This window comes from Eschrichtius robustus, chromosome 20, assembly GCF_028021215.1.
Source record: "Eschrichtius robustus isolate mEscRob2 chromosome 20, mEscRob2.pri, whole genome shotgun sequence".
In the NCBI taxonomy this organism is placed as follows: Eukaryota; Metazoa; Chordata; class Mammalia; order Artiodactyla; family Eschrichtiidae; genus Eschrichtius; species Eschrichtius robustus.
In genome coordinates, this window is record NC_090843.1 from 25447492 (window position 1) to 25472593 (window position 25102).

At 39.7% G+C, this 25102-nt stretch overlaps 1 protein-coding gene across 2 annotated transcripts in view; it reads left to right on the forward strand.

Moving 5' to 3' along the window:
* The window catches only part of ZNF652 (zinc finger protein 652), a 71230-nt gene that overhangs the window by 20437 nt on the left and 25691 nt on the right, over positions 1 to 25102 (forward strand). Inside the window, exon 2 of one of the 2 annotated variants that reach the window (XM_068529955.1) lies at positions 16227 to 16323. The exons of the other annotated variant lie outside the window; for it this stretch is intronic. The gene's annotated coding sequence lies outside the window, so the exon portion shown is untranslated. The remainder of the gene's footprint in view (positions 1 to 16226; positions 16324 to 25102) is intronic. 2 annotated transcript variants of the gene reach the window in all.

A 25102-nucleotide genomic window follows, 5' to 3' on the forward strand; every position in this document is an offset into this window, starting at 1 on the left:
AACCATGTTTTGGGAAAAAGTAATTAAGAATTCTATGTGGAAAAACCTTTGTATATTTGAACGTCTTCCACCAGCTTTCTCTGCTCAGGTTATTACTGACCAATTACTGAACCAGGGAGCAAATAGTCAAGAGGAATTTTGTGTGATGCTGGGGATTTTTGCGCCTCACAAGCAGATTGTTAAATTGCCACATGTTCTATAGGTTAGCCTTGAGTTAACATTTTAGTGTTATCTCACCAATAACTAACAGCAGCTTATCAATGTGATACATGTATATGTGTGCGTGTTTGTATATGTATGTGTTCGTAAGTACTGTGCTTTTCTTCCCTTAAACTGAACAGTTGAGATGTGTTGTAGCATGAAGATGTATTGACTTTTTTTCCTCCTCTGCTTTACCTGTTATATGGCATTTAATGAAAAAATCTTGCTCGAAAGTTGCAGATCCCTTGAGGGCAACAAACACTACACTCAAAGTGAAACTAGGTTACTGCTTCTGCAACATGCAGTGGTTTGTATCAAAAGCTGTTTTGGTCTTAACTTTGAAATTATCCCCTTTTCTTTGAAGTGGTCATATTTTAATTTGGAGTGGTTTTAAATTTTAGAATTTCCTGAAGTGAACATTAAAATGTTTTAATATTTTCTTACATGGTTGTGTACACAAGCTTATAGAAAGCTTATCTCCTGACAGCGTATTTCTTCAATAAGACCAAAGGGAAAAAATACTTCAGGTTTGAGGATGTATTAAAGACTGATACAATGAGGTATCACCCCACACCAGTTAGAATGGGCATCATCAGAAAATCTACAAACAACAAATGCTGGAGAGGGTGTGGAGAAAAGGGAACCCTCTTGCACTGTTGGTGGGAATGTAAATTGATACAGCCACTATGGAGAACAGTATGGAGGTTCCTTAAAGAATTAAAAATAGAATTACCATATGACCCAGCAATCCCACTACTGGGCATATACCTAGAGAAAACCGTAATTCAAAAAGACACATGCACCCCAGTGTTCATTGCAGCACTATTTACAATATCCAGGTCATGGAAGCAACCTAAATGCCCATCCACAGACAAATGGATAAAGAAGATGTGGTACATATATACAGTGGAGTATTACTCAACCATAAAAAGGAACGAAATTAGGTCATTTGTAGAGACGTGGATGGATCTAGAGACTGTCATACAGAGTGAAGTAAGTCAGAAAGAGAAAAACAAATATCGTATACTAACGCATATATGTGGAACCTAGAAAAATGGTACAGGTGAACTGGTTTGCAGGGCAGAAATTGAGACACAGATGTAGAGAACAAACGTATGGACACCAAGGGGGGAAAGTGGTGGTGGGGAGGGTGATGTGATGAATTGGGAGACTGGGATTGACATGTATACACTGCTGTGTATAAAATTGATGACTAATAAGAACCTGCTGTATAAAAAATATATATATATATATATAAAAGACAAAGTGTTTTAGGAGGGTATTCCAAACAGTTTTAGGTAGCTATGTTATAGATTTCCTTAGCTTTTAAAATATCTGAGCTTTTATGATTTAGTACTTTGTGTTTTAATATTGGAATCATCTTTTTAGTAAAACCAAGAGAAGATTAGGTACTTTTCATTAACTATTTACTATTACTACTTATTGTGATAAATAAGTATCGTGTATCGTTATATCGTTATATCGTATAATGTGTATCGTTTTTCTTTTGGTTGATATGTTCTGAGATGAGGTAGAGATTAAGCTTGTGGCTTTATCATACTTTTTAATCTGTATATAATTTTTTAAAGCTTAATAAACTAACCTACTCTAATAAATTCCAAAATGTTTTCTTGTAATGGGCTCCTTGTGGTAAAAGGTGTTCCTTCCCATCAGCATGTAAACACGCTCAAGTCTCTCCCATCTTTAAAAACCGAATGCAAACCTTTTGTCTATTTGGAGTCCAGTTCCAGCTGCCATTCCTCAGCTGCCATTCCCTCCTTCTCACAGGGTAGGCTGGTTGATTGAGCAGGCCCCACAGCTAGGAGTGGTAGCTCCAGAACTCAGCCCAAGTCTGAGCCCTTAACCATCATACTAATTAACTCAAGACGGCTGTTTTTCCAGGGAGAAGGAGGCTGTGGAAGGACAAGGTGGCCTTTATGTTAAGGAATTATTCAGCCACTAAATTCAGTGGTCATTTTTCTCTATCTTACTCAGTGTTTTAGCAGCATTTGATGCAGCTGAACAGTTCTTCTTTCTTGAAGCTTAATCTCTTGGCTTCTGCGCCTTGCAGTTTAGTGTTTTCATTTTCCCTCAGTGTTAATTTCTTCTTTCTTCCTTGTTGGCTTTTTCTCCTCTGCCCGTAGGGTGCCCTAAAGCTTTCTTTTCTCTCTCTATCCGGTGTTCCCAGCCCTCAAATGTAAATTCTTTCTGTATGCTGCTGTCTCCCAAATATACGGGTCCAGTCTTGACTTCTCCCCTGATCTTCTATCCAATTGACTACTTGATGTCTCTGCATAGACGTCTAATTTGCATCTCAAACATGACTGTATAAATTAAGATGCTTTGGGCTTCAAATGATAGAAAATCCAATTCAAAATAATTTGAAAATAAGGAAAATTTATCATAACAAGTAACAAGATGCCTCAGTCTAGGATTGGCTTAAATCTGTGGTTTAGTGACATCATCAAGGACCCACATTCTTTCCACCTTCTGCTCTGCCATCTTGGACTTGTCTGCTTTGTCCTTTAGCCAGTTCTCATCATGGATGCAAGATGGGTACCACAGTTCCAGGCATCATATCCAGACAAGATGACATCCAGCAGAGGGTGGTGGTTAGTGCTTTCTTATGCTCTTTTTTAAGAGTTTGGAAATCTTTCTCAGAAGCCTTCCAGCTGATTTCACTTAAATCTCTCTGTCCAAAACTTAATAATGGACCCACCTCTAAATCAGTCACTGGCAATGGGAATGTGGTCATATAAACAAATTTTATACAATACGGGATGAAATAAGTGTAATAAAGCCAGGAGTAGTAGAGTGGAAATACACACAGGAAAAGTGATAGGGGCTGGGGATTTTTAGAAAGAGTTAGTGGTGTTTGAACTGAATATTGAGAGATTAGTGAGATTCAGTTGACAGGGAGAGAAATAAGGGCATTCTCGGCTGACGGGGCAGGATTAACAAATGACTGGCATGAGAAGTTATATGGCATGCTCAGGGAACATTGAGTAGACAGACCTTAATAGAGTTTGTGGAGGGATGTGGAGGGAAATGATGTTAGAAAGGTAAAGTGAGGGGTCTAATCTTTTTTTTTTTTTTTTTTTTTTTTGGCTGTGTTGGGTCTTCGTTGCTGCACACGGGCTTTCTCTAGTTGCGGCAAGCGGGGGCTACTCTTCGTTGCGGTGCACGGGCTTCTCATTGTGGTGGCTTCTCTTCTTGTGGGGCACGAGCTCTAGGGCACGCAGGCTTCAGTAGTTGTGGTGCGTGGGGTCTAATCTTGAAGGAGGTTTGGACTTAATTTTTTGGTAGTGGTTGTCATTGTAAAGGAATGTTAGGAATATTTAGCAAAAAACTTATCTAGTCACTCTGCAAAAGATAGAACTAGATCTCTGAATTGAGGCTGATTGTCTTAACAGTAATAAAAAAGATGTGCTCTCCCACCTGTATTTTCCTGTTAGATATGGGTATGGAAATTCAAATTGTCTAAATCATCTTTGATATTTTTCTTTAGCCTTCACATCTAATGAGAAAACTCTGTTGATTTTCCCTTTTTTTTTTTTTTTTGACTCTCTCTGCCACTGTTAGTGATGCCCACATCTCTCAGCTCTACAGTCAAACCCTTCCATTTTCTGTCCCTACACTGACTGCGTTTATAACCTTATCACCAGCTAACCCCTGGTAAAGTCCCTTTGACTGGGCCTAAGTATACTGTGCTTCTTCACGATAACAGCCTTACTCTCCTCATCCTGTCTTCTCATTTCCTCTCTGCTTCTTCAGATCCCTCCTTCATTCAGGACCTAGCTCAGATCTCATACTCTTCACAAGGCTTTCCATAGCCTGTCCATTCTACATCTTTCTTGCCCTTTTAAATAGTTATATGGCACCTTTTTAAAAAATACCATTTGTTTTATTTGGCAGTTGTGACTTTTTTTTATAAATTTATTTATATTTTATTTATTTTTGGCTGCATTGGGTCTTCGTTGCTGCGTGCAGGCTTTCTCTAGTCTCAGCGAGCGGGGGCTACTCTTCGTTGCGGTGCGCGTGCTTCTCATTGCGGTGGCTTCTCTAGTTGCGGAGCACAGGCTGTAGGCGCACGGGCTATGGTAGTTGTGGCGCGTGGGCTCTAGAGCGCAGGCTCAGTAGTTGTGGCGCACAGGCTTAGTTGCTCCGTGGCATGTGGGATCTCCCCAGACCAGGGCTCGAACCCGTGTCCCCTGCATTGGCAGGTGGATTCTTAACCACTGCGCCACCAGGGAAGACCCAATTGTAACTTATTTTTGGTGTATAGTTCTTGCTCCCGAAACAAATTTAAGCTTGTGAAGGTTGCGGTCAATACAATAATTATTTGAAGGAATAAATAAATAAATATCTTCTTATATTAGACTCTTGGTACTTTGCGTATAGATGATAGTTAAAGCTTGTGAATGAAGAGTAGAGTGCGGTAATTGGACAGAAAACACAGTGCATAAACCCATTTGACCTGTAAACTTTGCCTTTATAATCAGAAAAAAAAAGTTAAAAGCTATATCTCTCTTTAGAGTAAAAAAGGAGATCTAGGGCTTCCCTGGTGGCGCAGTGGTTGAGAGTCTGCCTGCTGATGCAGGGGACACGGGTTCGAGCCCTGGTCCGGGAGGATCCCACATGCCGCGGAGCAACTGGGCCCGTGAGCCACAACTACTGAGCCTGCGCGTCTGGAGCCCGTGCTCCGCAACAAGAGAGGCCGCGATAGTGAGAGGCCCGTGCACCGCGATGAAGAGTGGCCCCCGCTCGCCACAACTAGAGAAAGCCCTCGCACAGAAACGAAGACCCAACACACCCAAAAATCAATCAATTAATAAATAAATTTATTTAAAAAAAAAAAAAAAAAGGAGATCTGGGCATTCACAAATAGACCCTATGTTTGAGAAGCAGCAATTTTAGTAAAGAGTCCCATCACTTCCAAGGCCGTGACACACTGGATATCTCGTGAGGATTCATTAACCATAACTCAGTGTGGTTAGGGTTACAGCCCAGACCCCAGTATCAACCTCTTCTCTATGTTCAGCTGTACTTCCCAAAAGGGATGGAGGATCCATTGGCTCAGTTTGCCACCATCCAGCACAGAACACCTCTGTTGGGTAGAGTTGTGCTCTGCACCACCTACAGAGTGATTGGGCACTTTTGCCTTTAATTTTGACACAGTTGTGGCATTGCTACCTGGCTTTGTTTTACTCAGCCTACAGCTTATGTTTTAAAAAAAAAGGACTATTAACAGTAAGGTAGCAATGGGTATGGCAGGTTATCTGAGGCTTCATAGGTTGCTTCTACATCCCATTTGGCATGTTGCCTTAAACGCCTTCTGATCAAGGCAGAGGATTGAATAGAATCATCCAAGGAATGGTGTTATACGTGGTCATATCTCTCTCTACTGTGAGAAAGTGTGGTAGACCTAGTGTTGTTTTTGGAAAAAGTTACCTATACCATGGTTAAGGCTATGGGCCAGTCCCATTTAGTGTCATGCTTATTTCAAGATTGTAGATAGCATATTCCCTTAACTCAGGCATCCCCATCCTGAGATTAATAAGCTAATTTTAGTGTTCAGAAAGTCAAACGGAAATTATGGTAAAAGCTGGAGAGTCTAACCAAGAAGTTATGATAGGCTACTTTTTTATATTTGGTTAGCAAAAAATAAAAAAGTATGACCTAAATGCAATTTCTTAGACACAACTTTTTTTTTTTTTTTTGGCTGTGCCACGCAGCATGTGGGATCCTAGTTCCCGGACCAGGGATCAAACCTGCACCCACTGCATTGTAAGGGGGGAGTGTTAACCACTGGACCACCAGGGAAGTCCCTCTTAGACACAACTTTTAAAAACAGTGCTCCATGGGAACATGGGAGGGGCATAGGAAGAGTGGCGAGGGGAGCATATGATAGCCCTTAATGTTGAAAAGGTTGGGAATATTGTGTGGCAGTAGGTGACCAGATGAGCTAGGCAAGAGAATGGAAAGAAACAGTCAGCAGAAACAGTAAGTGTCACTGGTGGGAGGGAATCCTTTAAGTGTGTAGCTGAGAAAACTGAGGGTTCGAAAGGTAAGGTAACCTGCCCAGCAGTATGGAAGAGCCCCAAATAGAGCCAGTCCAAATTCTCTGACGCTCAGCACTGTGGGTGGTTTTGAATTTTCCACTCAGTCTCATTGCATCCCTGCTGTTAGAGCCCAATTCATCACTTATGACCTATCCAGTAAGTCAATAATGTCATTTTTATATAAAATACCTAATTTTCAGATAATCTTTTATTTCAGACCATCTTTGGACTACTAGTGTCCAGATAGCCTATTTCATCTCATTTCATTTGTTTATTTATATTGAGATATAATTTATATACCATATAATTCACCATTTTAAAGTGTACAAGTCAGTGTTTTTGAGTGTATTCAGAAAGCTGTGCAACCATCACCAATATCTATTTCCAAAATATTTTCAGCACCCCAAAAGGAAACCTGGAATCCGTTAGCAGTCACTCCCTGCTCCTCCCTAACCCCAGCTCCTCTCAATCGCTAATTTACTTTCTGTCTTCATGTATTTGCTTATTCTGACCATTTCATGTAAATGCAATCATACAATGTGTTGTCTTTTGTGTCTGGCTTCTTTGCTTAGCATAATGTTTTCAGGATTCATCCATGCTGTACAACGTCTCAGTACTTCATTCCTTTTTATGACTGATAGTATTCCATTGTGTGGATATAGGTTTTATGCACGCATTCATCATCAGTTGGTGTATAATTGGATTGTTTCCACTTTTGGGCTATTATGAACAATGCTGCTATGAACATTTACATACAAGTTTTTGTATGAACATATATTTTCAGTTCTCTTGAGTACATACGTAGGCGTGGGATGACGGGTCATTTGGTAACTCTATGTTTGACATTTTGAGGAACTGTCAAACTGTTTTCAAAAGTGACTGTACCAGTTTATATTCCCATCAGTAATGTATGAAGCTTCCAATTTCTCCACATCCTAGCCAACACTTGCTTCTTTCCAGTTTTTTATTATAGCCACCGTAGGAGGTATGAAGTGGTATCTTATTGTGGTTTTGATTTGCGTTTTTTTAATGACTAAAGATATTGAGCATCTTTCCCTGTACAAATTGACCATTTGTATATCTTCTTTGGAGAATTGTCTATTCAAGTGTTTTGCCCATTTAAAAATTGGGTTATCTTTTTATTGTTGAGTTGTAAGAGTTCTTTATATATTCTGGATACTAGACCCTTATCAGACCTATGATTTGCAAATATTTTTCCCATTCTCTGGGTTATCTCTTTACTTTTCTGATAGTGACCTTTGACACCCCAAAGGTTTCTATTTTGGTAAAGTTCGGTTTATATTCTTCCTTTGGTTGCTTATGGCCTACTTCAGTTTTTAAACTTTCCCTTCCCCATCTTTTCTTTTCTTTCATCTCCACTGCATCATGTTCACTGTGGAAAAATGCATGCAACAAACTCTAAAATGACATAAATCTCTGCTCTGCTATCCATAATCTATAACTTCTTTAGGAATGATCCTCTCAAGTAGGAAGGAGAAAGGAGCCAACACTGAAAGCCCCCTTTGTACTGGGAACTTTGCCTGTGTTATCAGATTAAATAGGTGTGGGTACTATTATTCTTCTTTTACGCAGGAACACACTGAGATCAAGTGAGATTAACTGGCTTGTCTGAGGTTATACATCTGGTTAATTAGCATATTGGGGTTTATACTAAGATCTTTTATTCTACATTTAATGATGTTACTCAACACAGTTCTTTCATTCAACTGTTAATTCTTTTATGACCATAGATATGCTGGAGAGATTCAGAGAAAAAGATGTAGGAAAGAAGAGCAAAGGAGGTAGAGGAAATTTTAACTTACCAACTTAATCTAAATGTATATTACAAATATAGAAAAGTAAAAGCTGCTGTACGACAGGAGTTCCTAGACTGGGGTTTGGGGATACCTAGGGGGATCCATGGATGGATTTCTCGAAATGGGCAGACTCCTTGAAATTGCATGTAAATGTTTATGTGTTCATTTTTGTGGGGAGAGAAGATTTGTAGTTTTCCAAAGATTCTTAAAAGTTTAAGAATTACAGCCAAGGAGAAGAAAATACAGACTTAGGAAGGAAAAGGCAAGTTGTATGTTAGCGATTCATCTTTTTCCATTGGACATGTTGTGGGTATGTCATGGTTTGGGTTAAACCTTCCCATAGGGTTTCAAATAATTTGTTTTAGATTAGTTGTTTATACCTGGTTTAAGACTAGTTCAGTTAAACTTTCTTCCAAATGTTAATTTTTGAAGTGTCAAAAATTTTTTGTTAATGAGAAAACGGTAACAATATATAAATATATAAATTAAATTCCAACATTTCCTGGTGGTGTTCACACATTGTAAAATATAACGTATGAATGTAATGAGGGCATTTCTCAGTTATTTTCATTTTCTAAATGAGTTTTTAATTCAAGTTCACAATGATCTAGTCAACTTGATGTATACATAGGCCCCTCACAATGGCTTACATTATAGGTAACCACGATGCGGACATCTGAACCTGCTAAACAGGTCTCAGTTCTAACTTAAAGTGTTACTTTTAAGGAGTTTAAGAAAAGTAAGATTCACAAGGCCTTTTAAGTCTCTGATTTTTCTTAATAAAGCTAATAGGCAGGATATCAACTACTAATGATCAAGGTACTCACATTGATAGCCATTTTGAAAATGGACTAGTGCATTAAATGTGATAATTGCGTTCCATAAAACAACCTTTGGTCAAAGCTAGACTGAGACTTTCTAAGATTATGTATCTTGTCGATATGTTCTTCTGATTGTTTTTAAGGGTGCTGAAAGTGTTCATGTATCCAGGACTTTGTCAGATTTTAATGGGAAAGATAACAATAATACAAAACTCTTACTCTTCTTTTAAAAATAACTCCTTTGTTTAAATTACATCCTCCTGTCTGTAGATGACTTTTGTGAATTGAATTGAATAATGGAAAAATGTTGTAAAAATATGCTGTAATCATCCAGGTCCTGCAGTGTAACCTACTTAGTATTTGATTTCTTCTTTGGCCCTAGGGGGTTATTGTTGAAAGTTAAGGTTGCTTAAGCCACTGTGTGATGAGTAATGCACATTAGTTTTTATTGTCTTATATGGAAATGTGGAGACTGTTGATGCTTGAAGGTAATTAGGTAGTACCTAGGAGAAGTACCTCTCCGACAGTCTCATTTAAATGCATATGTGGGGCTTCCCTGAGGGCGCAATGGTTAAGAATCCCCCCCCCCACCCCGCCCAACGCAGGGGACACGGGTTTGATCCCTGGTCTGGGAAGATCCCACATGCCGCAGAGTAACTAAGCCCGTGTGCCACAACTACTGAAGCCCACACGCCTAGAGCCTGTGCTCTGCAACAAGAGAAGCCACCGCAATGAGAAGCCCGCGCACCGCAAAGAAGAGTAGCTCACGCTCTCCGCAACTAGAGAGAGCCCGCGCACAGCAACGAAGACCCAACGCAGCCAAAAATAAATAAATAAATTTATAATAAATAAAAAAATGCATATGTGAAAAACTGCAGTGAAATTTTATTTTTACAAAAGGTTTGTCTAAAGTTGGACGTGACAGGCATTTCTCAATTTCATTTCTTACAGATAACGGATTAAATGGACTGCTTAAAAATAATTATTTGACATTAAATTTTGGTAGATGAGATTGCACTAAAACTAGTTATATTTTTCAACTATATAAAATATAGGCATCTGAGAACACTTTATGATGTTTATCTAAAATATGGTCCAATGATATATGTCATTTGAGGTTTTGTTTATTGTAAAGTTGACTTTTACATGTTGGTGTTGGTAGCTTTTCTAGTGCATCCCAGGTCGATTCTGTGAGCACCTTTAGAAAGTAAGCATTTAATAAATGTTTAACAAATGTATGATAAATGTGCTTTATGTAATCTAAAGTATCATATAAATGCATATAACTGTCACCACTACCATATGTGTTTCGTAGATCAGAGGGTAGTATTTACCAAGTTTTTCAGTTTTGCAGTTTGTTTTCTTGGCTCCCGCTTTTCAGATTGGCAGACTGAGGCATAGGTTGGTAAAATTTAAGGGTTGACAGTACCAAAATTTAGGTTAAAAATGAACCCCGGGACTTCCCTGTTGGTGCAGTGGTTAAGGATCCGCCTACCAATGCAGGGGACACGGGTTCGATCCCTGGTCTGGGAAGATCCCACATGCCTCAGAGCCGCTAAGCCCGTGCACTTTAGGGCCTGCATGCTGCAACTACTGAGCCCGCATGCTGCAACTACTGAAGCTGGCGCGCCTAGAGCCCGTGCTCCGCAACAAGAGAAGCCACCACAATGAGAAGCCCGCACACCGCAAAGAAGAGTAGTTCCCACTCCCCGCAACTAGAAAAAGCCCGCGCGCAACAACAAAGACCCAACACAGCCAAAAAAAATGAACCCTAATTATCGATCCCATCATTAAGCCCGTACGGTCACACATTCTTTACCATAATGATATGGCTTGTTTTATATAAAAGAACAAGATCTTAATCTCCCTCACCTGTTTCTCCCCTCCCCCCACCCCCCCCCCCCACCCCCGGCTCCCCACCCCTCTGGCAACCACCTGTTTCTTCTCTGTATCTGTGACTCTGTTTCTGGTTTGTCGTTTGCTTACTTGTTTTGTTTTTTAGGTTCCACATATAAGTGAAATCATACAGTATCTGACTTATTTTACTTAGCATAATACCCTCTAGATCCCTCCATATTGTCACAAATGGCAAGATCTCATCCTTTTTCATGGCTGAGTAATATTGTGTGCGTGTGTGTGTGTGTGTGTGTGTGTAAATATATACGTATGCATACACACCGTATCTTCTTTATCTATTCATCTTTTTTTTTTTTGGCCACACCGCATGGCATGCGGGATCTTAGTTCCCCGAGAAGGGATTGGACCTGTGCCCCCTGCTATGGAAGCGCAGAGTCTTAACCACTGGACCGCCAGGGAAGTTCCTCCATTCATCTGTTGATGGGCACTTAGGTTGCTTACATTTCTTGGCTATTGTAAATAATGCTACATTGAACATAGGAGTTTTCTTTGGACATATACCCAGGAGTGGAATTGCTGGATCGAATGGTAGTTCTATTTTTAATTATTTGAGGAATCTCCATACTGTTTTCCATAGTGGCTGCTCTTACAGATTGTTTTTAAGGAAAAGACAGGACATGGTGAGATTTCATTATATTAGGCCTACTGAAAGTAGAACCTACTGTATTATCACCAAAAAAAAATTAAGGTTTTAGTGTGGACATGAGTCTTACACTCAGTTTAATTACTAGGTAGGGAAATTAATTATTTCATGAGGAATGCATTCTTGTAGAGAACTTTTTAGAATTACAGTTTGGATATTTTAAATTTTATTTTAGTCAGTACTAATATAGGATTTAGTGTAAAATCGTTTGTGCTTTTATTTTGTTTTTATCCTAATTCCTGGTATTATTTTCCTACTCCTATTTTTTTACTACTTCAATTTCTTTACTTATTTTAAGTTTATTCTATTTTGCTTAATTGTATATCTGTTTTATCATATATATGTCTCAAAGATATACTTAAATATAGGTCTACAGTTGTTTGCTGTCATGTAATTTGACCCCAAAACACAACTCTAATTATATTAGTTCCTTCCTTAAAAACCTTTGATGCTCTATCTTGTCATCCATATTAACTACAAACTCTTCAGTCCAGCCTTCAAGGTTGGCCACAATATGGCAATAACTCACCTATTGGGACTTCCCTGGTGGCTCAGTGGTTGGGAGTCCGCCTGCCAATGCAGGGGACACGGGTTCGAGCCCTGGTCTGGGAAGATCCCACATGCCACGTAGCAACTAAGCCCGTGCGCCACAACTGCTGAGCCTGCGCTCTAGAGCCCATGAGCCACAGCTGTTGAGCTCGTGTGCTGCATCTACTGAAGCCCACGCGCCTAGAGCCTATGCTCCGCAATAGGAGAGGCCACGGCAATGAGAAGCCCGCGCACCACAACAAAGAGTAGCCCCCGCTCGCCGCAACTAGAGAAAGCCCGCACGCAGCAACGAAGATCCCAACACAGCCAAAAATAAATAAATAAATAAATTTATTTTTAAAAAATAATAATAACTCACCTATCTTGCCACCTCTCCCTTCCTCAAGCCCTATATTCTAGCAAAACTAAACAGCTTACACGGTCTCTTGTCTAAGAATATTCTTAGTATTAAGAATTCTTAATATTCTTAATATTAATTTAAGAATATACCTCACTATTACCCCATTCTAATTTCACTTTACTAGAAATGACTTTTTCTGCCTTCATTTCTGCCAGTCTAAAACCTGCCTGCCCTTCAAGTTTTCCTGAAATGTACTGTCCTTCACAAAACTTTTACTGATTTTCCCACCTGCACGCAGTGTCTCTTCCAAACTTTCAGATTTCTAGTTTTGTTTTTTTTTTTTTACTCATAGTAAGCACATAGTTAGTAGTTGTTAAATAATTACCTGACCATCCAAAGACTTTGAGATTAGTTGTTATTTGACAAATGTATCACTGACATAGTTTCCTAATGAGAAAAAAATGAGTAGCGTTCGGCAAAAGCAGGAAAGCTTTGACTAAAGTGTCAGACCATTGCATTGCTGTCACAGACCCAAATGTCATCCTGTCCATTCTTCCTAGTGGATCTTTTTTTCTTTTTTTTTTTTGAAAGAACTTTGCTGATAGGCATTTATCTTTCCCTCCTTGATCCTTTCCATTTCTTGGTGGTTTTAGTTTTGGCCTGATCGTCATAGGTAGTTGTATGCTTTAGAAACCTCTCCATTCAGCAGGACCAGGGTCTGGCAGTACATGGGTGGTTTGAGCTTTGGAAACAGGTCAGGGACCATGGCTCTGAAGGAGTGGAATAAGCAGAGGTACCAGACTGATACACCTTACCAGGTTGCCTTTTCAACTTGCAAAGACTCGTCCAAAATAGGGTCTTTTTAACATACAAGGAGGATGCATAGGTACGTATTTTAATAGGAAAAAAATTAAATTTGTTGAAATTAACTATTAAAACTTCTCAGGGAACAAAATTGTTTTCCTTTTAAAACTAATAAACACTCTTGAAGACTGCATAAACTTATTTTGTAGTCCACTTCGGGAAAAAATGGCATTGAAAAAAAGCACATTCTGAAAGCTGTACTTTACTATCTGTATATATGCTGTCATATTTTCTAACTTTTTTAAAAAAAACTGTATTTTCTTCCCAGTAGCTGGTCCAGCTTTTACAGTACTAGGACTGACTGCTTCTCAGATGGTGAACCCCTGACATACACACCACGTTTTCCCCCAAGTTGTGTACACTAATTATAGCAAGACACTAAGGAATGACCCACTTCATTTTGGAATTTATTTTATGCCACTTCAGACAATTATCTTTAAGAACAGATGAACTTGTGTTGTTTTAATACCATAGAGAGATGAATTTAAGCAGCTTTAAATATCATTGAGGGTTATTTCTTATTCGCCTCTTCTGTCTACCTTCAGGTTCTCAGAGCTCAATATGTTCACTTAGAGAGTCTTCTAAAAAACTAAGATGATTTGTAATAAGTAAGTTAGAACTGAGGATACGCATGAAGAGTTGGATAATGGAACATGGAAGGTTCTAATTTCCCTAATGTGGTTTTGGTATTGTAAAGGTTACTCTATTGTGCTCTTAGGAGATATTTTAAGTTTTCTGGAAAGAGAATAAAGAAAGATTATCACCCAAAACTCAGACAAGGGAAAAGGTGCCAAAACCAAATGAAGAAAGTAAAATGTGGGCAGAATGCCCAAATGTGTCTCAAAGTGAACAATTAGACTGTGTCTTCTGTTGTGACAGTGTGATTTGTTGGCGTTTCTATGAGCCTTCCTGATTTTAATAGTGGTGAGATGTCACTTTCAGGTTCATATGGGGGGACTTCCCTGGCGGTCCAGAGTCCAGCTTAAGACTCTGCTCTTCCACTCCATGTTCATATGGTAATCCTATATATGTGTACATCATTTAAAATCATATAAAGCAAAAAAGGGCAGATTTCCAGGTGGTCCAGTGGTTAGGACTCAGCGCTCTCACTGCCGGGGCCCGGGTTCAGTCCCCGGTTGGGGAACTAAGATCCCACAAGCCACGCAGCGTGGTGCCCCACCCCCCCCCCGCAAAAAAAAAAAAATAGAATAAAGCACTTTAATTCTAATTTTTTAAAGAAGGAAAAGTCTTATTTTCTAACTTATTAAGTAGAGAATTCCCATGTGAATTGATCCCTTCGTCTGTCTGATTTTAAAACTTTTCACCTAGCAATTGTCTCTGCTGTCTAGCTTAAGACTGAGACCATTGATATATGTAATACATATACATATTCATAAAGAACTGCATTAGCTAGATTGTGCTGCAGCAACAAACCACCTCCCAATCTAGGTGGCTTAAACAATGAAGGATTTGTTTCTCACTGCATGGCCATGATAGATCAGCAGGGGAGCTCTGCTCGTGTCACTCAGTGATCCAGGCTGATGAAACAACCACCTTCTTGTACACTATTGGTCACCATGCTAAGAGGGAAATGAAGTCTGAAGGGTCTCTCACTAGCTCAGAAGTGACTCACATTGCTTATTTCACAACATGATGGCCAGATCTAGTCATGTAGTCCCATGTAACTAGGCAGGGCCAGGAAGCACAACACTGCCTGTGCCAGGGAGACAGCTGAAAATATATGATAAACAGCACTATTCTTTTGGTCACCAGATAGTCGATCTACTCTCTCTCACAGGCAAAATACACTCACTTCCTCCCCAAGTAGGGAACCCCAAGGTCCTATCAAATCATGGCATCAGGCTTGAAGTCCAGGATCTCTGAGTGATGCAAGGATGTGATGACTGGTGGTCTATTCGTGAGGAGATGGTGCACATAGTAGCCTCTACATCAGGCCCAGATGTTGCTCTTTTTGATCCATAGACTTATGAAAGAAATTGACAAATGATTGGCTGCCCTCACATACAATATACAGTGGTGACCAGCGACAGGATGATAAAAATAAACACTCCCATTTGAAAGGGGGAAGAACAGGAGACATATAGCAGTTAGTGGACTGCAGCAAATTCTGCAGTTCCTCTGAGCAGTCATTGAGAGGACCCCTCCAGGGATGCGGAATGTTCTTGAAGAGACCCTGACTTGGCTCCTTAGCTCGCTTGTCTGTTCTTTCTTTGCTCCCCTAGCTCCAGCTTATTGGTCCTCCTCCTCCTCCTCCTCCTCCTCCTCCTTTTTTTCCTCTTATGTTCCTTGGCTGTATCCCAAATGGACAATGAGGAATATACCCCTTTAAGGGGATGAACAGCTTTATTAGTCCACTTCCTGCCATAGATGCTTGGGAACCCAAAGATCATTTTAAGAAGGCTTGAATAGTCATAGGCTCTCAAGCCCAGGCTGGTGGTCGTTTTGGCAGTATAACTCTCAAAAACTTAGTTGGATTTTTACTTATTTGTTTCCAGTCAGCTCCATGTGCCCTAGCCACGTCCACAATTCTTTTCTAACCATACTTCATAGATTTGCTGCATAACTCTGCCTTATTGGTCTCATACTTCTTCCTTGACTTAATTTTGAATACAGGTATTTCTGCCATAATGCCATATATGCTTTCCTGAATTCTGCAGAATTGCACACTAAAATGAACAGGGCTTATGGGAAAAACAGGATTGGGCAGACCACTCAAAAGCTGTGGAACACTGTAACCAGTGCACTAATAAAAGCAAAATTAATTAAAATAAAAACAGTAGCATATTAAGTCTCCAGTGGCATATGCACTCAGCATCAGTCGGTTGGAGCTTTACAGACTAAATCCCCTGGGTGCTTGTTTCCTCCTCTGAGATTTTGGGGTCTTGAAGACATTTACGTATAATAGAGACTAATTTCATTACAGTAAAAATTTGATCTATGGTATGGTGTATGCTTCAGCAATCAAAAACTTTCTTTCTTTTTTAAACACAGGAGGAAAAACATATACCCTCAACTTCATCAGATATAAAGTGGAAAGTGCAGTGGTTCATGAAGCAGCTGAACCAGCCACAACTTGCATTAAAGGAAGGTACAGAAGTGGGATGTTTAGCTTTTTTCTTAGTGTTTTCATATATTGCTAAAGCTTTCTTTTTGATTTGGGAAAGCTTTCTCCTGATCAAACAGGAAAATTTCGTATAAACCAACAAGACTTCTGTGTTATATTGACATCATTTCCCTATTTACTAATAGCATTTGAACTAATTTACATCAAAGAAACGTGCTTTGTAGCAAAACAGACTAAGAGACTGCTTTGGTGAGAGAACCTCTCTTTAGTCTCTTTTTAGAAAAGCTATTTTATTCAGCACTGCCTTAATCAGTTGGGAGGTTTTATCAGTGGTTGTGAAGGCCAAAACTTTCACTTGATCCTTGCCTCAAGACTGAATTCTGATCAGCATTTGTAGCTCAGAGACCTTCTCAGTTGTGTGTTAAGCACTTGCTTTTTCTAACCCTAGAAATCACTGACCTTCTGGACTCCTTTTTTCATGATTGGAAACTGACTGATTCTTTTCTGAATTCATCCTTTTCAAATAACAATGTGTCAAATACAGCCAAGAGTAACCAACACACTCTCTTAATAGTCCATTTTCCCACTAGAGCTATAAGTTTTTATGGCATATTAACTCTCTTCACCACTGTGCAATATGAGCTGCTCTCCTTTTAGCCTCTGATAACTTTTTCCTTGCCTCCTTCTACCCAGCTCCTAAGCCTTCACCATATACTTTAGGTTTTTTGGTGAGGCAGCACCACACTTCTGGATTCCACCTGTGTCAGCTAGGAGAGGCCAGGTTATGCTGCAGTAGTAAACAACACAAGATCTCAGTGGCTTTGTAGTGGGAAGCAGCAGCATAGCACAGGGAGATCAGCTCAGTGCTTTTCGACCACCTAGAGGGGTGGGATAGGGAGGGTGAGAGGGAGGTTCAAGGGGGAGGAGATATGGGGATATATGTATGCATATGGCTGATTCACTTTGTTGTACAACAGAAACCAACACCTAACACAGCATTGTGAAGCAATTATACTCCAGTAAAGATGTATTTAAAAAAAAAAAAAAAAGATCTCAGTGGCTTTGAAAACATGCTCTCCTTCAAATTAAATAAAAAACAAAAAATTTTAAAGATCCACAGCATTATGCATATCCTGTGGGTCATTTTGTTACTTAGTGTCCCAGGTTGGTAGCAGTCATAGCAGTCATCACCTTAAGGATTGCTTGTCCCTGTCTCAGAGGGAAGAGGGGTCTGGAGGGTCTCATATTGCTCTTCCCTGTATCACTTCTACTCAGCTGTACTGGCGTTAAATAGTCACACAGCCCCACCCAACTACAGGGGAGGGGGCAGGGTCAGAAAGTGCAGGTCTGTCATGTGCCCAGAAGGCCGAGGGTCAGGGGTATTTCGGAAGAACAAATTGACCACTACCACAGAGGATATCCTTTCATTTATTTTTCTTTGTCTTCATGATTTTGTTTTATTCCTATCTTTTTCTGGTTAATTGAATTTTACTGTCTCTCCTCCCTTGCTTAATTTGAGATAATTAATGTGGGTAAATTTATTTACTGGTACTTATAGTAGTTTACATTATTTCCACGGGTCAGAAGTTTGGGCAATACAATATAAAGCTACTATGATTTTCCTACTTAAAATGCAAGGTACAAAACTGATGCAAAAAGGTATGTGGTTACAGGAATAATTGAGTTTTAATTATTTTGGAATGTCATTTGTCATAGTGGAAATAGACCATGAGCTTTGGAGTCAGGCAGGCCTGGAGTCAAACATTGCTTCTGTCATTTAATAGATAGGTGATCTTAGACAAATAATTTGACCTCTCAGAGGCATAATTTCCTCTTTCATAAATACAAAAAAGTATAAATATATCTATTCAGATGTCAAGTAAAACATGGTGGCATTTATCACCATTTCTTCCTGAAATTCTACTAAAATGAAAGTAAAATAATTTTTTATAATTAATTAATTGATTGATTTGGCCACACCGTGCGGCTTGTGTGATCTTAGTTCCCCAATCAGAGATTGAAGCTAGGCCCTCAGCAGTGAAAGCACAGAGTCCTAACCATCGGACTGCCAAGGAATTCCCTAAATAATTTTTTTAAAAGAATAAATCCATAAGGAGAGAAAATGGAAGAGAGACAATAGCAGAGGAATGATAGAAATCGTTGTGAATTATGTATTATAATCATAATAGTGTAAGCAATAAAGCGTAAGCAATAATGTTAAATAATAATTTATTACAATAATTTTATTATTAAAATTATTATTTTAATAATAAGATAATATTATTTATTTTAATAATAATATTTATATTTTATTTATATTTTAATATATTTTATATATTTTTATATATTATATTTTAATATATTTTATTTATATTTATAACTTATTAATAGTAACACTTAATAATATTATTTATTAATAATAATAAAAGCAATAATAGTGTAAGCAATACTGACTTAACAAAAAAGTGATACAACTATATGGGGAGGATGAAGGGAGAGTTGGGAGCAATAAGGTAAGAAAACTATAGTGGGAGACAAGTGGTACTATCTAAAATTGAAAAAATAAAAAAAGTCAAGAAATAGAAATATAATCACAGGGACTTCCATGGTGGTCCAGTGGGTAAGACTCGGCATTTTCACTGCTGAGGGCCCAGGTTCAGTCCCTGGTCAGGGAACTAAGATCCCACGTGCCATGCGGCATGGCCAGAAAAAAAAAGGAAATATAATCAAATTGTTTAGAAATATGAAAGTAAATACAAGGGGAAGGGGATTAGGAACCAAGATGGCGGAGTAGAAGGATGTGCTCTCACTCCCTCTTGCGAGAACACCAGAATCACAACTAACTGCTGCACAGTCATTGACAGGAAGACACTGGAACTCACCAAAATAGATATCCCACATCCAAAGACAAAGGAGAAGCCACAATGAGACGGTAGGAGGGGCGCAGTCACAGTTAAATCAAATCCCATAACTGCTGGGTGGGTGACTCACAGACTGGAGAACACTTATACCACAGAAGTCCACCCACTGGAGTGAAGGTTCTGAGCCCCACGTCAGAGTTCCCAACCTGGGGGTCCGGCAACAGGAGAAGGAATTCCTAGAGAATCAGACTTTGAAGGCTAGTGGGATTTGATTGCAGGACTTCGACAGGACTGGGGGAAACAGAGACTCCGCTCTTGGAGGGCACACACAAAATAGTGTGTGCATCAGGACCCAGGGGAAGGAGCAGTGACCCCAGGGGGGACTGAACCAGACCTGCCTGCTAGTGCTGGAGGGTCTCCTGCAGAGGCGGGGGGGTGGCTGTGGCTCACCGTGGGGACAAGGACACTGGCAGCAGAAGTTCTGGGAAGTACTCCTTGGCGTGAGCCCTCCCAGAGTCCGCCAGTAGCCCCACCAAAGAGCCCAGGTAGGCTCCAGTGTTGGGTTGCCTCAGGCCAAACAACCAACAGGGAGGGAACCCAGCCCCACCCATCAGCAGTCAAGCGGATTAAAGTTTTACTGAGCTCTGCCCACCAGAGCAACAGTCAGCTCTACCCACCACCAGTCCCTCCCATCAGGAAACTTGCACAAGCCTCTTAGATAGCCTCATCCACCAGAGGGCAGACAGCAGAGGCAAGAAGAACTACAATCCTGCAGCCTGTGGAACAGAAACCACATTTACAGAAAGATAGACAAGATGAAAAGGCAGAGGGCTATGTACCAGATGAAGGAACAAGAGAAAACCCCAGAAAAACAACTAAATGAAGTGGAGATAGGCAACCTTCCAGAAAAAGAATTCAGAATAATAGTGAAGATGATCCAGGACCTCGGAAAAAGAATGGAGGCAAAGATCGAGAAGATGCAAGAAACGTTTAACAAAGACCTAGAAGAATTAAAGAACAAACAAACAGAGATGAACAATACAATAACTGAAATGAAAAATACGCTAGAAGGAATCAATAACGGAGTAACTGAGGCAGACGAACGGATAAGTGACCTGGAAGACAGAATGGTGGAATTCACTGCTGCGGAACAGACTAAAGAAAAAAGAATGAAAAGAAATGAAGACAGCCTGAGAGACCTCTGGGACAACATTAAAAGCAACAACATTCGCATTATAGGGGTCCCAGAAGGAGAAGAGAGAGAGAAAGGACCCGAGAAAATATTTGAAGAGATTATAGTCGAAAACTTCCCTAACATGGGAAAGGAAATAGCCACCCAAGTCCAGGAAGCGCAGAGAGTCCCATACAGGATAAACCCTGGGAGAAACACGCCGAGACACATAGTAATCAAAAACTGGCAAAAATTAAAGACAAAGAAAAATTATTGAAAGCAGCAAGGGAAAAACGACAAATAACATACAAGGGAACTCCCATAAGGTTAAGAGCTGATTTCTCAGCAGAAACTCTACAAGCCAGAAGGGAGTGGCATGATATACTTAAAGTGATGAAAGGGAAGAACCTACAACCAAGATTACTCTACCTGGCAAGGATCTCATTTACATTCAATGGAGAAATCAAAAGCTTTACAGACACGCAAAAGCTAAGAGAATTCAGCACCACCAAACCAGCTGTACAACAAATGCTAAGGGAACTTCTCTAAGTGGGAAACACAAGAGAAGAAAAGGACCTACAAAAACAAACACGAAGCAATTAAGAAAATGGTCATAGGAACATACATATTGATAATTACCTTAAACATGAATGGATTAAATGCTCCAACCAAAAGACACAGGCTTGCTGAATGGATACAAAAACAAGACCCATCTATATGCTGTCTACAGGAGACCCATTTCAGACCTAGGGACACATACAGACTGAAAGTGAGGGGATGAAAAAAGATATTCCATGCAAATGGAAATCAAAGCTGGAGTAGCAATACTCATATCAGATAAAATAGACTTTAAAATAAAGAATGTTACAAGAGACAAGGAAGGACACTACATAATGACCAAGGGATCAATCCAAGAAGAAGATGTAACAATTATATATGCACCCAACATAGGAGCACCTCAATACATAAGGCAACTGCTAACAGCTATAAGAGAGGAAATCGACAGTAACACAGTAATAGTGGGGGACTTTAACACCTCACTTACACCAATGGACAGATCATCCAAAATGAAAATAAATAAGGAAACAGAGGCTTTAAATGACACAATAGACCAGATAGATTTAATTGATATTTGTAGGACATTCCATCCCAAAACAGCAGATTACACGTTCTTCTCAAGTGCTCACGGAACACTCTCCAGGATAGATCACATCTGGGGTCACAAATCAAGGCACAGTAAATTTAAGAAAATTGAAATCATATCAAGCATCTTTTCTGACCACAACGCTATGAGATTAGAAATGAATTACAGGGGAAAAAAAACGTAAAAAACACAAACACATGGAGGCTAAACAATATGTTACTAAATAATCAAGAGATCACTGAAGAAATCAAAGAGGAAATCAGAAAATACCTAGAGACAAATGACAATGAAAACACGACGATCCAAAACCTATGGGATGCAGCAAAAGCAGTTCTAAGAGGGAAGTTTATAGCTATACAAGCCTACCTCAAGAAACAAGAAAAATCTCAAACAATCTAACCTTACACCTAAAGGAACTAGAGAAAGAAGAACAAACAAAACCCAAAGTTAGCAGAAGGAAAGAAATCATAAAGATCAGAGCAGAAATAAATGAAATAGAAACAAAGAAAACAATAGCAAAGATCAATAAAACTAAAATCTGGTTCTTTGAGAAGATAAACAAAATTGATAAACCATTAGCCAGACTCATCAAGAAAAAGAGGGAGAGGACTCAAATCAATAAAATTAGAAATGAAAAAGGAGAAGTTACAACAGACACCACAGAAATACAAAGCATCCTAAGAGACTACTACAAGCAACTCTATGCCAATAAAATGGACAACCTGGAAGAAGTGGACAAATTCTTAGAAAGGTATAACCTTCCAAGACTGAACCAGGAAGAAATAGAAAATATGAACAGACCAATCACAAGTAATGAAATTGAAACTGTGATTAAAAATCTTCCAACAAACAAAAGTCCCGGACCAGATGGCTTCACAGGTGAATTCTATCAAACATTTAGAGAAGAGCTAACACCCATCCTTCTCAAATTCTTCCAAAAGATTGCAGAGGAAGGAACACTCCCAGACTCATTCTATGAGGCCACCATCACCCTGATACCAAAACCAGGCAAAGATACTACAAAAAAAGAAAATTACAGACCAATATCACTGATGAATATAGATGCAGAAATCCTCAACAAAATGCTAGCAAACAGAATCCAACAACACATTAAAAGGATCATACACCATGATCAAGTGGGATTTATCCCAGGGATGCAAGGATTCTTCAATATACACAAATCAATCTGATAAACCATATTAACAAATTGAAGAATAAAAACCGTATAATCATCTCAATAGATGCAGAAAAAGCTTTTGACAAAATTCAACACCGATTTATGATAAAAACTCTCCAGAAAGTGGGCATAGAGGGAACCTACCTCAACATAATAAAGGCCATATATGACAAACCCACAGCAAGCATCATTCTCAATGGTGAAAAACTGAAAGCATTTCCTCTAAGATCAGGAACAAGACAAGGATGTCCACTCTCACCACTATTATTCAACGTAGTTTTGGGGCTTCCCTGGTGGTGCAGTGGTTAAGAGTCCGCCTGCCAATGCAGGGGACACAGGTTCAAGCCCTGGTCCGGGAAGATCCCACATGCTGCGGAGCAGCTAAGCCCGTGCGCCACAACTACTGAGCCTGCACTCTAGAGCCTGCGAGCCACAACTACCGAGCCCACACGCTGCAACTACTGAAGCCCGCGTGCCTAGAGCCCGTGCTCCGAAACAAGAGAAGCCACCTCAATGAGAAGCCCGCGCACCGCCATAAAGAGTAGCCCCCGCTCGCCGCAACTAGAGAAAGCCCGAGCGCAGCAACGAAGACCCAATGTAGCCAAAAATAAATAAATTTTAAAAAAACAAAACAAAACAAAACATAGTTTTGGAAGTCCTAGCCATGACAATCAGAGAAGAAAAAGAAATAAAAGGAATCCAAATTGGAAAAGAAGAAGTAAAACTGTCACTGTTTGCAGATGACATGATACTATACATAGAGAATCCTAAAGATGCCACCAGAAAACTACTAGAGTTAATCAGTGAATTTGGTAAAGTTGCAGGATACAAAATTAATGCACAGAAATCTCTTGCATTCCTTATACACTAATGATGAAAAATCTGAAAGTGAAATTAAGGAAACACTCCCATTTACCACTGCAACAAAAAGAATAAAATACCTAAGAATAAACCTCCCTAGGGAGACAAAAGACCTGTATGCAGAAAACTATAAGACACTGATGAAAGAAATTAAAGATGATACCGGACTTCCCTGGTGGCGCAGTGGTTAAGAACCTGCCTGCCAGTGCAGGGGACACGGGTTCGAGCCCTGGTCTGGGAAAATCCCACATGCCGCAGAGCAACTAAGCCCGTGCGCCACAACTACTGAGCCTGTGCTCTAGAGCCCACGAGCCACAACTACTGAGCCCACGTGCCACAACTACTGAACCCGCATGCCTAGAGCCCGTGCTCTGCAACAAGAGAAGCCACCGCAATGAGAAGCCGGTGCACCACAACGAAGAGTAGCCCCCGCTTGCCGCAACTAGAGAAAGCCTGTGCGCAGCAACGAAGACCCAACGCAGCCATTAATAAATAAATAAATTAAAAAAAAAAAAAAGATGATACCAACAGGTGGAGAGATATACCATGTTCTTGGATTGGAAGAATCAATATTGTGAAAATGACTATACTACCCAAAGCAATCTGCAGATTCAATGCAATCCCTATCAAATTACCAATGGCAGTTTTTACAGAACTAGAACAAAAAATCTTAAAATTTGTATGGAGACACAAAAGACCCCGAATAGCCAAAGCAGTCTTGAGGGAAAAAGACAGAGCTGGAGGAATCAGACTCCGTGACTTCAGACTATACTACAAAACTACAGTAATCAAGACAATATGGTACTGGCACAAAAACAGAAACATAGATCAATGGAACAGGATAGAAAGCCCAGAGATAAACCCACGCACCTATGGTCAACTAATCTATGACAAAGGAGGCAAGGATATACAATGGAGAAAAGACAGTCTCTTCAATAAGTGGTGCTGGGAAAACTGGACAGCTACATGTAAAAGAATGACATTAGAACACTCCCTAACACCATACACAAAAATAAACTCAAAATGGATTAGAGACCTAAATGTAAGACTGGACAGTATAAAACTCTTAGAGGAAAACATAGGAAGAACACTGTTTGACATAAATCACAGCAAGATCTTTTTTGACTCACCTCCTGGAGTAATGGAAATAAAAACAAAAATAAACAAATGACACCTAATGAAACTTCAAAGCTTTTGCACAGCAAAGGAAATCATAAACAAGACGAAAAGACAACCCTCAGAATGGGAGAAAATGTTTGCAAACGAATCAACGGACAAAGGATTAATCTCCAAAATATATAAACAGCTCATGCAGCTCAATATTAAAAAAAAAACAACCCAATCCAAAAATGGGCAGAAGACCTAAATAGACATTTCTCCAAAGAAGACATACAGATGGCCAAGAAGCACATGAAAAGCTGCTCAACATCACTAATTATTAGAGAAATGCAAATCAAAACTACAGTGAGGTATCACCTCACACCAGTTAGAATGGGCGTCATCAGAAAATCTACAAACAACAAATGCTGGAGAGGGTGTGGAGAAAAGCGAACCCTCTTGCACTGTTGGTGGGAATGTAAATGGATACA